This window comes from Schistocerca nitens, chromosome 5 (genome assembly GCF_023898315.1).
Source record: "Schistocerca nitens isolate TAMUIC-IGC-003100 chromosome 5, iqSchNite1.1, whole genome shotgun sequence".
In the NCBI taxonomy this organism is placed as follows: Eukaryota; Metazoa; Arthropoda; class Insecta; order Orthoptera; family Acrididae; genus Schistocerca; species Schistocerca nitens.
The window spans coordinates 690155234-690171440 of NC_064618.1; the positions used below are offsets into that span (position 1 = coordinate 690155234).

Here is a 16207-nt window from a genome sequence, read left to right on the forward strand (position 1 = left end):
AACATCAAATCTCTGACATCGTTCCGGCAGGGAAACAATCCTACAATAATAGGACCAACAACGACTGAAGAGAATTTTTCAATGGGATGGAAGTGCAACCCTTCTGCAGATTGCTGTATATTTCAATTTCATCAACAGGTGTCAACGTGCAAACCATTCAACGAAACATCATCGATATGGGCTTTTGCAGCTGAAGGTCGACTCATGTACCCTTGATAACTGCATGACAAAGCTTTGTGCCTCGCCTGGGCCCGTCAACGCCGACGTTGGACTGTTGATGACTAGAAATATGTTGTCAGGTAGGACGAGTCTCGTTTCAAATTTTATCGAGTTGATACACTGGAGACAATCTCATGAATCAATGGGCTCTGCATGTCAGCAGGGGACTGTTCAAGCTGGTGTAGACTCTGTAATGGTGCGGGGCGTGTGCAGTTGGCATGATATGGGAGTCCAGATATGTCTAGATACAACTCTGACAGGTGACAGGCACGTAAGCATTCTATCTGATTGCTGTGTCCATTTATGTCTATCGCTCATTCCGAGGACTTGGGAATTCCATCAGGACAGTGCGACATCCAGGATGCCTTTCAATGTGCTGTTTGAAGAGATCTCGTCCCCCTCAGAACTACTTCAGACATTAGTCAAGTCCATGCCACATCGTGTTGCGGCACATTTGCATGCTCGCACAGGCCCTACATGATAGAGATACAAGTACCAGTTTCTTTGGTTCTTTAGTGTATTTTGTAATATTACATTAATTCCCATTTAAAAAGGTACAAAATTCATGTAACAAAATTGATCATTGTAACTTCTTTGGAAAATTATCTTTGGCACATGGCAGTCTTTGCTTGTATGATTTTTCTGTGTGTGACAGATCGTTTTTTGTCTCTGGATCAATAAGTCATACAAGTTCTGTGTTAAGTGCTGATATTTTAATGGGCTAGTCACACACAGCGTATGATATTAAGCAAACTTAATCAAGATTTTGCCAATATATGTGCATAGATTTCTGAACAGAATGGAAATAACATTAAAGGTGGTCACAAAAAGACGTGGAATATCAAGAAAGGATTTCGGTCAATTCATAATAAACATGGATCCTCTTTGATGTATCTGAAAGTAATTTAGTTGCCACTAGACGCTGATGCTGCAAAAAAATAAGTTCGAATGTTCTTTGCTGTGTACCTCACCTACTGTTATAATTTTCACAACATTGCAATAATCGTTGATTCCACTTAATATGCAATGCTAATTACATCTTGACAGAATTAACTATTAAAAATAGCTCAGTGGTAGCGGTCCCTTTATAACGCAACACATAATCTGAGTATGAACACCATGTCTCATCGTTTCAGACACTTGGACTACATTGGACAGTTCACTAACTACATTTGTAGCATAAACGGAGATTACCTGCCATGCTTCAGGGCTCTTAGTGCATTCATGGATACTAGGGAATTGGCTAAGGAGCAGGAACAATGTCAACAGTTACCAGCATTCTCAGAAGACACTGAGACTGCGTGTTGTTGGAACAAATGTAGATCCCAGACACTAACTTACTTCTGTCCTACGATACTTTGATGGGCAGATTACATCATCTGGTGCCTGTCAGATTCCACAGGAATATCTTCAACAGTCTGCATAACTTATCACGTCTGGCTATTCGCCCCAATGCAACATTAGTCACTGAGCCCTTTGTGTGGTCAAGTGTTAAAGCTGACTACAAATAGTGGACACATACCTGTCTTGACTACCAACTCAGCATTAGAGGGCATTACAATTTCCACAACTAGGATTATTTAACATGTCTAAAGGCAGACTACTTTGTGTCCTATTGGACCTGGTTGGTCCACTCCCTGAGTTGAACAGGTTATGATATATTTTATATGTAGCTAATGGGACAACATAGTGGGTGTAAGTACTAGGGATGCCAGATGTATCCAAGATGGTGGCGATGATGTCATCCAAGATGGCAGTGTGTAGATTTGACAACAGAGCATGACATCATCCAAGATGGCGGCTTTTGACAGGAAAGTGCAACACCCCTTCCCCTGGAAAAATGGTGGGAAGTCAAATTCCAACAGGATAATGCATCACACCACAGTTATCTCTACTAACCTAAGAAAATCGCGGGAAGATGGGACACTTGAGCTACCTCCACTAACCTAAGTCATCCAACGATCACTTCTTCCCACGAACCAGCGTCAAATGTTAAGTTTGGCAGTAAAGAAAGGTCAATCCGCGTATCCATGATAAGTTAAGAAAATGGCGCGAAAGAAAGGGCACTTGGACTAACATAAGTCAGCCGATAGCCACCTCCTCCTAGCGATTCATGGGAGAACGACTCAGCCTGCACTGGGCTGATGGAGAGAGGAAGGAGTGTACTTTATTTATTTTTGAACAATTTATTTATGGATGGAGTATATTAATTACATCAGTACAAAACTCACACTCTGACATGCTTGGGGTCACGTCACACAGCCAGAGGCATGTGAACCACTAAAAGACTCTGCAAACATGCTTGCTAATCGCCAACTGTCGAAATAATGCACCAGTCTTTATTTAAACAATTTGAGCCACTACCGCCATCCAGTGTGTTCACCACAAAGTCCAGAGCCCAACTGACCTAGTGCACAGCACCACCACCAGAGCACACTATCAGCCCTATCATCTGTTTCACCACTTTCTCTCTATTGCCATTCTAATGGGCCACCTCTGACACACGGATACCGACGTCACATATCGTGCTGTTCCACCGCGCATGACGTGTGCATGACGCTCATACTGACATTAAGATCGTGCTGTTCCACCGCTCGTGATGTGTGTTTGTATGTGTGTGTGTGTGTGTGTGTGTGTGTGTGTGTGTGTGTGTGTGTGTGTGTGTGTGTGACGCGCATACGGACATCACAGATTGTGCTATACAAAAACTGTTCCACCGCTCCTAAATAATTCAGTACACTGATGTCTGAATATGAAATCAACTTGTAAACTGTCCAAATAACTCATAGCGTGGCCTACAGACCTGCTCGCAAAATAATCCAACAGACACCCACAAGGACAACCCACAGCCCCCTGTCGACTCCACAACACTGGAGGCTACCAGCGAAGTGTCGTGACTGTCAGCTGCCAAGTCATGCACAGCTGCCCACAATCATGAGGCAGCGACATCCCAGTCATACACCGTACCTCAGAAATTCCTCTCAAAATACGTGTTCACCTGGGAACAGTTGCTGACGCTACTGGATGAGAGTGAAGACCTATTTTTTCAGAGTGCACTCAGGCAGGGTCTGGACCGCGCGCTAGTGTCTTTCTTAACATTCCTGACACGATCACGCTATAGCTGTCATACGGGTTCAGTGGGAGCACCGTTCACCAATGTTTTCTGCAGAGGCGGCTTTCAGTGCCAAAATTATTTTCCACAGACCGCTAAATTGTACTCACAGTTAAGCCCACAAAACTTGTCTACTAATCATCAGATACATACATAATAGACTCACAAGACTATTGGAAGCCAGGAACATATTTATCAGTTTAACTACAATTAAATATTATTACGATATCCACAACAGTGTGACATCAATCGATGTACACTTATTTTCTGCTTTTGACAGTTGTGCTTCGGGAACGAATATTGATATCCATAATGGGCATAATTTTCCACGTAAAAAATCTCTCTCATACCCTCGCAGTTATCTGTGTGCTGAATATATACATCCCTCACGATAGGACAAACACTCATCTTCTCTAGTCATGCTGCAACATAAGCCACAGTAACTTTAAATACAATATATACACATATTACACAAACAGTGCAGATGTCTTTTATACCTGTACAGCCGCTGAAAAAATTATGGTGTGGCTACACTCACACTGGCTATATGTCATGATACTCCTCAGCCCTAGGGAAGCACCGTCAGCCCTTTATTTGTTCCTAAAGAAGAGACATTCAGCGGCAATAAACCTTTTTACACTGATCACCATACTTCACCGCCAACTAAATCTTGCAAAGTGCCATACATATCGTCAATATGGAAAGACTCATATTCAATTACACTGCTCTCCCACTGAGGACAGGAGATTGAATATTAGAGCATGAAACCTGTCTCCATCCCAGCAATATATCACTGCATACTGTGTCGATCTGGTAAACATAGAATTAATATCCTCTCTCAAACAAAATCATCCCTTTTACATCAGAGCACCCGCAGCAGACCGCAGTCGCACTCAGAACTGTTCTACAAATTTGGGATCATCACCCCTTGGCACAAATGCGTTACTGTTTCTGATCTGAACCTGCTTCCTTGCCTGCTCGCTTTTCTACGCACATCTCCAGTCTCAGGGATTACAAGAACACACGTATTTTCGCATGGTTCTCCATAATATTTACCATTTTCGCGGTACTTCTCGATATCAAGCACTAGGCAGCATCCTACCAATCACTAGCTTAACAAAATTCTCAAGATATAGACTCGAAATTATTTCTCTACAAACCCCAAACTATAGTGAGGGGCAGCATACTGTAAACCACTGAGTAACTAGAAACAAATAGAGGAAACTGTTATTTCCACTCTCGAATACCGATGTCGGTGATGTAACAGATTCCAAATCATTCCTATAATTTACAAGCCAACTAAGGTCTTTCCCATGTCCAGAGAACAGGTAAATGTGTCTTCCACATGCTAGATTCACACACCACAATCGATCTTCCCTCGAGTAAATAAAGGCGCGAAATGCGCAGAAGCAGTCAGCTGAACAACTGACATGGGAAGGAATAATGGTCCAGTGGAAACGAACCTCCATACACAATCTTCTCAAATTTCCACTTGATCACGAAAGCAACCCAACACATACTATGTATTAGTTCGCTATTCAGTCGTCTTGACGACGGCAAAGTTAACTCAGATACATTCCTACACTCCAACAGGCCTCTGCATTCAGACGGCTGCTGCAGTTAATGGGGAAAGTGAATCACTCCCAGCACAGGCCATGCATACACGGAATTCACAAGCATTCTAGAAAACCCATCACATATATCTTTTATCATTATACTTCCAATTAAATGTTAGGATTGTGTCTTAATTGAAGGGCATTCGACAATGAGTGAAGTATCCGAAGTACATGCTGCTGAAGGACGTGGCTCTGGAAATGGAAATATCTGTACCTTCCTTACAACTGGACATAGTCATCTCCTTCACACATGTCGAAACAGAGACACATACATTATAAGCCTGATGCTCAAATGCGAACATATCATGCACCCCCACTACAACTAAATGTAATAGTACTTGACCAATAAATGATTCCAAACAATGCAAAACAATACTGACTGAAAATCAACGAAGGGTGGCAAATCTCTTAGGTTTTTCTTTCAAGTGCTACCACTGTGTCTCAGAAAGAGAGACGTATTCGGTCAGATGTTAATAAAAAAAAAAAAACGATATCAACAACTGCTGCAAGATACCGTCACAAGCGGTCTTGGTTCTACAGCTGCACCCAGGTATCCATGTTAAAAGCTATACCCGCTTTACAAATCGAGGTATGACATTACCTCTGAATGAGGTGGTTTCTTCCGGAAAAATAATGTGACGGTGATCGTGGGAATGTATATTATCAGACCAACACATAGCCGACTATGCAAACTCCTTACAAAGAGGTGGCAGTCAGGTAACTGAGGTTAGTCGAAGTGTCCTTTCTTTTGCGCCATTTTCTTACCTTAGTAGAGATATGCGAATTGACTTGGCGCCAGTTTATAGGAAGAATGGCGGTCGGATGATTTGGGCTAGTGGGGGTAACCCAAGTGACCTATCTTCCTGCAGTTTTCTTAGGTTAGTAGAGATAATCATGGTGTGATGTATTATCCTGTTGGAATTTGAATATCCCGCCATTTTTCTGAGGGAAGGGGGCGTGGCATTTCCCTGCCGAAATCCTCCATCTTCCGCCATCATCTGACGTCATTTCCGCCATATTGAATGACATCATGCACTGTTCCCAAGTCTACATGCGTCATCTTGGATGACGTCATCGCCGCCATCTTGGATACATCTGGCAACAGTGGAAAGTGGAGTAGAAATCCCTTTGCCGCAATACTGATATAATATGTAAGCTAAAAGGACACAAAAACTGAATCTGCTTCTTTGGCTTTCAATGACATGTGACATGCTCACTTAAGTAGTCCATCGTCAATTACTACCAATCAGAACAACAGTTTGAGTCCCATTTTCTTAAGAACTGTGCTAAGTGTGTGCTGTGCAACATTTCCACGTTACAGCATGTTACCCACAAAGCAATAGTTTAGCTGCACACTGGCATTGTACACTTAAAGCAGCACTGATGTGCTATGATTCACTGTGAAGTGAAGCTCTACTGTGTGGTTGGAAATTCCAACTACATACAAGGTAGAACTGAAGTTGTCTTTAGACAAAATACTGGATAGTGAATGCTCAAATCTTTCTGTAAAATTTCTCCTACCATCACCACCTTTGCTGCTCTCTCAGTTATTGTACCTAGTATCCAGATTCAAACAACATATAGCTCATGTTCGTATGCCAAGTTTATGATGTACAGCAGGTTTCTGTATATACAGCTTGAAGGGCAATGGGCATGTGATGATCCATGACATCCATAGTCAGGACCCCACAAGGTGCTATAAAATGGCCACCACACGTTCTCTGTCTTGCATAATGGTAAACAAACAATTGTTTGCGTTAAGTACCTCAAACCAGCACAGATTCTTCAGGAATAGGAAGATCACGACCAACTGGAAGATTATACATCTACTTCTGATTCAAAAGGAGCTTTCGTCTGCATTTCCTTAAATAGGGAATACAATGTCTCAACAACATCACTACATAACCACGATGATTCACCTCTCAGTTCTCGATACAGCCAACCACTATGGACCCTTTCCTTCATCCAAGTGAATTCTCAGCAGTGGACATACCTCTGTCTAGCCGAACACAGTGCTGTGCATAGGACGGGGCAGGTTCTGTGGTCACATTGTGCTAGAGAAGTCGATATGTATAAGCAAAACGGAGCCTTAAGAGCATTATATGTGTAAATTAATGACATATTCAATAACAAACTCATAAAAGGGTTGGAAATACCCGCTCCTATAGTTGAATTTCTGTAAGCTGACCCCTGATGGCAGCAGTGGGCTGGGCCTGGCAGCTTCATGGGACTGTCTCAACCAATAATTATACTTGGTCTTTATTGAGATTGTTTTGCATTGTCTGTGCTAATGCATGTGTCTTATATCTTCTAATCATTTGTGTTTAATAAAGTGGTTACAGTTCATGGAATCAGCATGTGCAACTTGTTCCGTCTACTGATCTCCATGAAAGAACTTACATTCATTATCTTTAGTTTCATGATTAAATATTCTTGAATGTACAGATTTCCCATATTGCTATAACTTTTTAAATTAAGAACATAATTATAGTAAACATATGGAAACTAAACAGTGAGGATAATGAAATTAAATATTTGCATTTTTTGATTAGAAGCTTATGACTACATAAATCTTAAGGGCTTACTTCTGATCAAATGAGCTTTTGTCAAAAAAGATAATAAAGCAACACAAATCTTCAAATTTGATATCTGAATATTGATTTTTTATCATTTTTTACTTTGTCTACATATCATGGAGTAAGATTTGGTTTTCATTTTCATTTATTTAAGTAATTTGTTATAGATGAAACTAAGTTAACTGTACTGTTGTATTCAGAGAAGTTGCAGGGTCATTATATGTTTCCTCTTTAATTGTATTTGCAATTCAAATGAGATGGTATAGCAATGAACTTGGCATGAGTAACATTATCTTTGTGTATTGTGCAAAATCATAGCTTGAATGGTGAGCTAATATAAATTACTGACAAGTTCAGATAAAGATTTTTATTATGAGCCCGAGTGTATTGTGTAACTCTGTTGAAATGTGTGTCACAAACTACTAACCCAAAACTGTATCATATGGAACAATATAAGTTTGGTATCATGTATTTCATATATGAAATTTAACATATTCCCTGTTGTTTTACAAATCCTTGAAACTTCAGTAAATGATATTAAATAATGATTAATGTATGGTAAAGAAAGAAATGTATTCAGAGATATATTACATCACAAAAATTACAATGAGATGCTCACAGAATAGCGTTATGTTATTGGTTTAGATTGCCCCATGAAGCCGCCATGCCCAGCCCACTGCGAATGTCAGGGATCAACTTACCCAAATTTAATTATAGGTGCTTGTAGTGCCTACTTCTTTAAGAGTTTGTTACCGAGTATGTGTTAAATAAGACGTCCAAATTGTCCTGTTGCGTCTCAATATATACCTTTCCGTAAGTGAAGAGCTAAGTCGTCTTCCTTAATCTTGTTATGATGTGTTCTTATCGCCTCAGTTAGGCTGTATAACTAATCCTAGGTACTAACATTTGTCTGTTCTTTGATATTTACATACTTTTGTCTTTCTTTTTGATGCTACAATATTGCTGTTCATGAATATTCCTGTTTTCTTTAAGTATGTTTGTAGATTCGATTTCTTTCTGTTTTTATGTCTGTCAGTATCAATATTGTATACTATGGTCACCCCAATTGAAGTGGCACAGTTTTAAACAGACTAAACCTGTACTTGGGAGGATGGACACTCACATCAATTTTGTTATTATCCATTTCCCAATCAATTTGTATCCCCCTTTCTGTGTTAGATTTTGCCAATCTTATATATTATATTTAAATTATATTGAAACTTCCTGGCAGATTAAAACTGTGTGCCCGACCGAGACTCGAACTCGGGACCTTTGCCTTTCACGGGCAAGTGCTCTACCACTGAGCTACCGAAGCACGACTCACGGCCGGTACTCACGGCTTTACTTCTGCCAGTACCTCATCTCCTTCCTGTATTGTCTGATCATTTTTTCAAGATGCAGTTAAATAGTAACAAATAAATTATTTCACCTTGTGTCAGAGAAATCTCAGAAATCAATCTTTCTGATCCACGCCAAATTCCTCCAGGGTTTTAAAAATATAGGCCTATAAGATGTTTTCGAAATCTACAAGCATACACCAAGAATATATGCAGGAATCGCTGTGAACACAGCTGTTATCTTGAAAGGTATGAATGTCTACACTGTCTGAATTATGAACATATGGACGAAATGGCAACACTTGTTAAGTTATAATGCTGAAATAAACATCCTGGTTCATTGTATTAACTAAAGTGGAATTTATATGATCATTGCTGAGAATATCATCACTGCATTTGCCAGTTCTCGAGTACACTGAAGTGGATCGCTGTGGATTAATGCATTTACACAATCTTCATCAAATCCCTAAGGTCTTCCTATAGCGGGAGAGTCACTAATGTCAAAACTGCAGCCAACATTTTAGGCAGGGCAGCCACAGCTGTGAAAAGTCAGCTTGAGTATTAATAAACCTCTTCAGCTGTTTGTAGTCCTTTGCTGTTGGATCACTGCCGATTTTGTGGCACTCAAAGCCACATCTTCAGGTGAACGTCTGTATAACAATAAATTCAGAAGGAATAGTAACCTTGATATATACACTGTATGGTAATTAGTTTAAGATTTTTTTATAAAAAATTACAGCTGTTAAGAGTTCTACTTGAGAATATTAAAATGTTTGTGCTCATAACTAGAACATTAGCTTGCAACTTTGTGCCCAACATTCATTGTCCATCAAAGCAAGCAAATGTAACTAAACGGCAGTATGTCATAGAATAAAACAATGGGATCCAACATAGTGGCTAGGTCCTAACCAAATGTTAATGGTGATCCATTGGTAAGGTGAAAAAAAAAACAAGGAACTATTGAGATCTTATTTTGGACCAGAATGAAAAACCTATAAGTGGTTGCCACTAAATGGAGGGATATTCTACCTGGACCAAACCCGTCAAGTAAGTGATTACTTACGAAAAATCAGAACCTAAAAACCGCGCTTACCGCTTCTCTGGTCTATACGCAATCGCAAACAGGGGACTCAGTTGTGTGCTGCATCATACTGATGGCAGGAAAGTAAACAGCTTGCTTTTAGTGGTGTTTCTTTCTGATGGACACTGAATGTTGGGTACAAAGCTCCAAGCTTTTCAGCTCTAATGTTTCAGTTAATTATGTGAATACTAACATTTTAATATCCTCATGTAAAAGTTTTTAACAGTTTTTAATTTTTTTTAAATCTTAAAATAATTTATCATACAGTGTATGTGTATATCTCAGGGTTGTTATTCGTCCAGGATTTATTATTATACAAATGTTCACCTGAAGATTTGGCTTTCAGAGCCACTAAACTGGTAGTCATCCAATAATGAAAGACTAAATATAGCTAAAGCAGGTTATTTATAGCCAAGGTAACGTCAAAACCACCATCCTTAAAACGACAAAACCATTTGATTTCAGTGCTGTATCCAGCAGCATTATCCCCATACATGGGGCAAATGTTTACTGTTGCCTCTGCTGTTGTCACTCCTCTATTGAACTAAGAACAAGGATACGTCGGAAATGTTCAATTTCCCTACATGTCACTCCATTTTCTAGTGCCCACAGCTCCACTCAGATGACAAAACGGCAATACGGAAACTAGAAAAAAGAAAATCGATAAATAAATACATAGCAACCAGAATTCCAACATGTTAATCAAAAGTGCTACAAACTTATGCACCACCCTAATAACAATCGTCACGAAACAAAGCTAAAGGAAATATTTCTTTTAGTTAATACAAGATATAATGTTTCGCCAAGAACTCACAGTTGAATTAATTCAAACAAGTCCTGGTTCATGTACAAAGTAACTTGAATGAATGAGCCCAAGTCATGGATGAAAAATACACCAAAATATCTCAGTATAATCTCCTGTTTCCCTAAAACCTCTGCACAGTGTGAATTAAAAGCCTCATTATACTATCAATACAACAGATAGGCATACCTTTTTGTATTATTTGAAAAGAGAGAAAATCAAGATTCACTTGACAACATGATGTGTTAGCTACTGACCATTCTCTGTGTTGTTTGGCTCATGGAGTCCTGCAGCTAGCAAGTGGATGTTGAGTGACTTATAGGCTTATTCAGTGTTTTTTATTCAGTGATGTCTAATTATGTAATTTGGACTACCTTCACTTACTGAATGTTTGTCCCACTGTACAAGTAACACTCCTAATTTGTCAGTAAACTGTTCTTTCATTGCCAAGAGTGTCTACCTTAAGGTTTCTGCACTATGTCACTCATAATTTTAAGATTACCAGGTACTTGCTCTCTTGGATTTCTATCACTCATTGTTGTCAGTAGGCCTAACACACAGTTGAGGGAAAAATCGTCTATTTAACTTGTGGTTATATGACTTAAATGTGATTTAAATTTTTTGACAACAAGTGAAAATTCATTTCCTTTGCCTATAATACTTTTTGTTGCCACATGTCAGGAAAGGGATTAGCGCTCTAATCAATATGGTGACACATTTTTTTGTATAAGTTTTAAACATATTCACAAAACTGAAGAGTATTACAATAAACTGGTACAACGTGTGCTTCAAAAGGTTTTAAGTATGTCTCTCTCGTGTAATGAGGGTCACTTCATCACTACAGCTCCTATAATAAAAAGTAGCTTTATATTATTATGCATATGACTTTGGAAAAAGTTGCAGTAGAAAGTAAAGATTTTCATAACTTAGACATGTTACAAATTACAGTGACTTCTAAAGAATCTCTATCAGTAGTAATATTATGGAATATGTTAAGAGTGTTTTGAGGTATTACACTGAATTGTTTTTTTTTTAATGTTGTTTCTCATTAATAAGTAAATTATTTCCAAATCACAGTCGAAAATTAGTTGGTAGAATTTCTACATCTCTGTGTACATTGTGTTCAACTGTATACATAACTTTTGTTGTAGAAAGATGTTAAGCCCCAATACCAGTATTATCAACAGGCAAAAAATAGATTTGTTGTTATATTAGTTTTGTATATGTTGCTGAGAGCTAGATAGATATCAAATACAAATTGATTTAATGTTTATACAATGGTGAGCATGTGAATACACAAGATAATCAAAGCATGTGGCATATGTGAATAATACTTGGTTGAGGAATCAGCTACATTGGTTCAGTAGGTTTCAGTAGATTTAGTAGATGTTATCCTGTGCTGCCACATTACAAGCACACACCAATTAATGGCTGACAATTTATAATCATTTTAATGCTGTTTCATAGTTAACAGATTCACATAACAGTGCTGTTCACATAGATATGGAAAACAAAATGCGTCCTACAGCAAAGCATTATCCCAAACATTCCAAACAAAGTTTCACATCCTGCTCCCTTGTGCATCAGTGCGCTACCCTACCTCCTCACCACAGTCAGATCTGTCAAAGAAATTTTTGTCAGCTCTTAACAATAAAGGGGTGAGTGAAATGAATTGCACTCTGTAACTATTATAGGGCACCTAACTCCAAACATGCACTACAGGCAATCCCCTTCACAGTATTTGCTTGGAAACTGTTTGAAATGCACGTGCATTCTCTGGCAGTAGCAATTTTTGTCTGGTTGGAAAACAATGCTCGTTGACTAGGTGTGCTATTCAGCTCCAGTTCGTGTTAACTAGAAACTTGCTTACAACCACTGTTCTAATGCACTTTTATGTTGCTGTAAGTGGTACACCAATCCTTCCAGACGCATTGGACAGCCCACTTTGATACATCAACAAATCAGACAGCTTCATCCACTGTATTGAGATAATCAAATGCCATAATTCCTTTCTCCCATTATGTCATAGCTTCAATTTCATCTATCTTACTGTGCTGATTCCATACAACACACTGCCACATACAGATCACTCCAATGTCAGACCCCTTGTCAGTGGGGGAGAATCACAGCATCATAAGATACAAGTCCTACCACACATATAGCAGGCTGTGCCAATGCTGTCATTGGGGGCACAAATGTGCCGTGTCACTCCTCAGTTTGCAAATTAACAGGTGCAGGTAGTGACCTTATTATGTGCATTCTGTGTATATTTGATTTCCTTGAAGATCCCTCATCATCAGGGTAGTGTGGTACTATGGGCTATGGCGCAGCTGCCTGACATTCTGTGTGACAGGAATTGCCCACCAGTGGAACAGCATGACCTACAGCATTCCAGAGTGAACAGTGTCATAATTAGCTAACAATTTTCATCAAAATATTAGGTCCATAAAATATGTACATTTCCATTTAGTCCATATTAACACAGTTATGCACATTACAAATTTTCAGATACTAGGTCGTTATAATTAAAGCACAATTACCCACAAGGTGAAGTTTGGCTTTAATTATAATATTCAGAACTTCATATATATTCTGACAAGTTGTTGTAGAACAGACTTACATGGAAAAAAATAAGTACCAGTTTTGGCCACCAGGTGCAAATCTTTCCATTTATAATGGAGCAGAAATGGGAGGTGGGCTGAAAAAATCAAGCAACTGAGAAAGCCATATTGTTGATTTACTATTAACCTCCACTAACACAGTTTGTTCAGTATGAGCGCTTGAGATATTGACAAGATGCTGTACAGCGCCAGATTTTCACCTGGTGACCAAAATTGAAAATAATGTTTTTCAATGTAAATTGGCTCCACATTAATGGATTGACATATCGATCAAGATTTGCTGGCATATGACGATTACAGCCCACACAGCACCTCCAAGAGTAGCTGTCACCCATGGTGCTTGACTGTCACCCATGGTCATGGACCATGAGTGACAGTAGTATTTTCCATTTTGCCAATTTATGGACTTTCATGGCATATCTTTAGGAAATTGTCTTCAAATTATTTTCAAAAATACAAAATTCTACTGAATTAAATGTTAATACATTCATGGAAAACAGAAAAATAGATAATATTTATGGATATTCAGAAATTAACTGTTACATTCAAATTTGGATAGGTAATCCTTTAATGAAAGTCCTTTATACTGAGTTTTGTTTTGTTTTCATCTTCCATTTTCTGTTACTGCTTTCCACAAGCATACCAGAAACAATACTTTATACTCTAAATATTCAGTTACAGTAACTGATTTTTGGCAGTAATCATATGCATTTCTAGAGACAGAAAGATCTGCACTCTCTAATGGCAGTACTTTATGCATTGAAAAGCTACATATTACAAACTGTGCAATCTTGGATTTCTACAAAATCAACATTTTTCAGTGGCGATATTTCCTGAACAACAAAATTTTTGTAATATATTTGAAGTGACATCCTCATTCATGAAAGTTAGTAATTTAAAATAAGTCATACTTTCCTGCAATAGTTAATGTTTTTAGTGCAGATAGTTATACAAATTTAATTATTGGGTATTCTTTAAATAACTGAGTTTTTATATAGTAATTAACTAAATTCTAATTCTACTTCAAAAAGTAAGAATCAGTAAAATATGGTGTGCCAAATGTACATATATTTTTATGTTTCATCTGCTGTTGTAAACATATTAGCTTAGAAAATGAGAAACAACATTATTAGTGTTAGAAATGATATCAGGCCAAGTGGATTTGTTACACCTTGTAAGGGTTAAAGTTCCTACATAAAATAAAGATATTAAGTTAACGAGTTTAGTGTCTCAAAAATATTTCATTTGTGTTTTGGTAGTGACTATTTGTAAAATATTTTCTTTGATAGTTGGTCACTCATTTTCAGTTCAAGATACTCTCTCCTGCACACCATATGTATGCTCTGTATACTACGTCATATCAGTACTAGCATTTGCTGGCTTTGGTGATATTATTGGAAAAAATCTGCCTGAACTTACCTTTTGTCTAGTTCTGATCATATGCTCAGTGTTTGCTACTGGTATTTATATTGGAAAGATGAACATGCTAGTAGAAGTCAGAGACACAATGCATACAGCATATGAAAGTGAAATAAGTATCCTAAAGGTGAGTGTGTAGAGTGTTATAGTCCAGTGTTTAAAATGTTTTTGTTGAGAATATTGTGATACATAACAACTGTTCCCCTCAGTCTACTGTTTTAATAATACTTCTTAAATATAATGGTCTGTGCAATTTGATTTGTAATTTTGAATGATATTTTAATGAACATACATTTATTTGTGACTGTGGTGCCTTTGGATGTTTTGTCAAATACCGATTCCACTTGCCATTGCATTAAAATTTAGAATTGTTACACCACACTTCTTTAAAATAGCTTGTGGAATTCCAGTTTAATAAACAGCTGATATATTGCTTTCACAGTTCATACACTATCTCGGTTCATATACCAAACTGGAATTAATTACAAAGATCATTTTAATATCTTTCATTAACTAACTCACTTGCTCATATATGTATGATTTTGAACTTGGAGCATCTCAAAGACAAGGAAGTGATCCAGTGTATATTTATTTCTGTATCAAAGCAAATATTTGCTTCCACAAAGTCACTGTGATGGCCATTCCATGTTGACACCATGTGTTATTCTTTGATAGGGCTTACCACACAACAAAGTAAAATAACAACGCCACACAACATCTGTAGCTTATCATTCAACATCTTAATTTATAACTTTCATTTGTAAGTATCATTAGTTGATACTGAGATGTACAGATATATAGCACTCCTCTGAAGTATTATGCATCAGCACTTGCTCCACTTGTAAATTTTGTATCATTTACAAATCCTTATCTGCTGGTAATAAGCTCTTTTGATACATTTTGTTATCTACATTTACCTATAACATAATAAAAAGTAGTAAAGGTGCTTTTGGTAACAAACCCCTCACATTCCTGTAAATGCTGAAACACTAGAAAATTAAGTTCAACTATATTATGGTGAGAGTAATATGCTTTCCATTTGCACTTTGTGTTACTAGACCTGTATTTTACTGTGCAAACCACTGAATCACAACCTGCAATTAGATGTTGCAGTACCTACACCTAACATGACGAGTCAGAAGTCTCTTTTTGAAGTTCGAAATAGTAGTTCACCAGTGTTTAATTCCTTCAGTAAGATCCTGCTGATGTTGATCAGGTCTCAAATAGTCTCTAATAATGTTTTCACACAGGGGACCAGTAGAGACCTAAGAGGAGCATTCTAGTCACAGTCTCTTTCCAAAATAGAGATGAATGCAGTACTTATGCAGTGCTCTGAGTTTGCTTCTCTGTTAATTAAGTAACTGCATCACATAACAGTTCCTATAATCATCAATGTCCTGCAGCTGAACCAAAACTGCACGTTT

General features: G+C 38.0%; 1 non-coding gene across 1 annotated transcript; it reads right to left on the reverse strand.

Moving 5' to 3' along the window:
* Positions 1-8765: 8765 nt before the first annotated feature.
* On the reverse strand, positions 8766-8839 carry Trnas-uga (transfer RNA serine (anticodon UGA)). Its single transcript has one exon. It is a non-coding gene; the product is annotated as a tRNA-Ser (tRNA).
* Positions 8840-16207: the final 7368 nt, after the last annotated feature.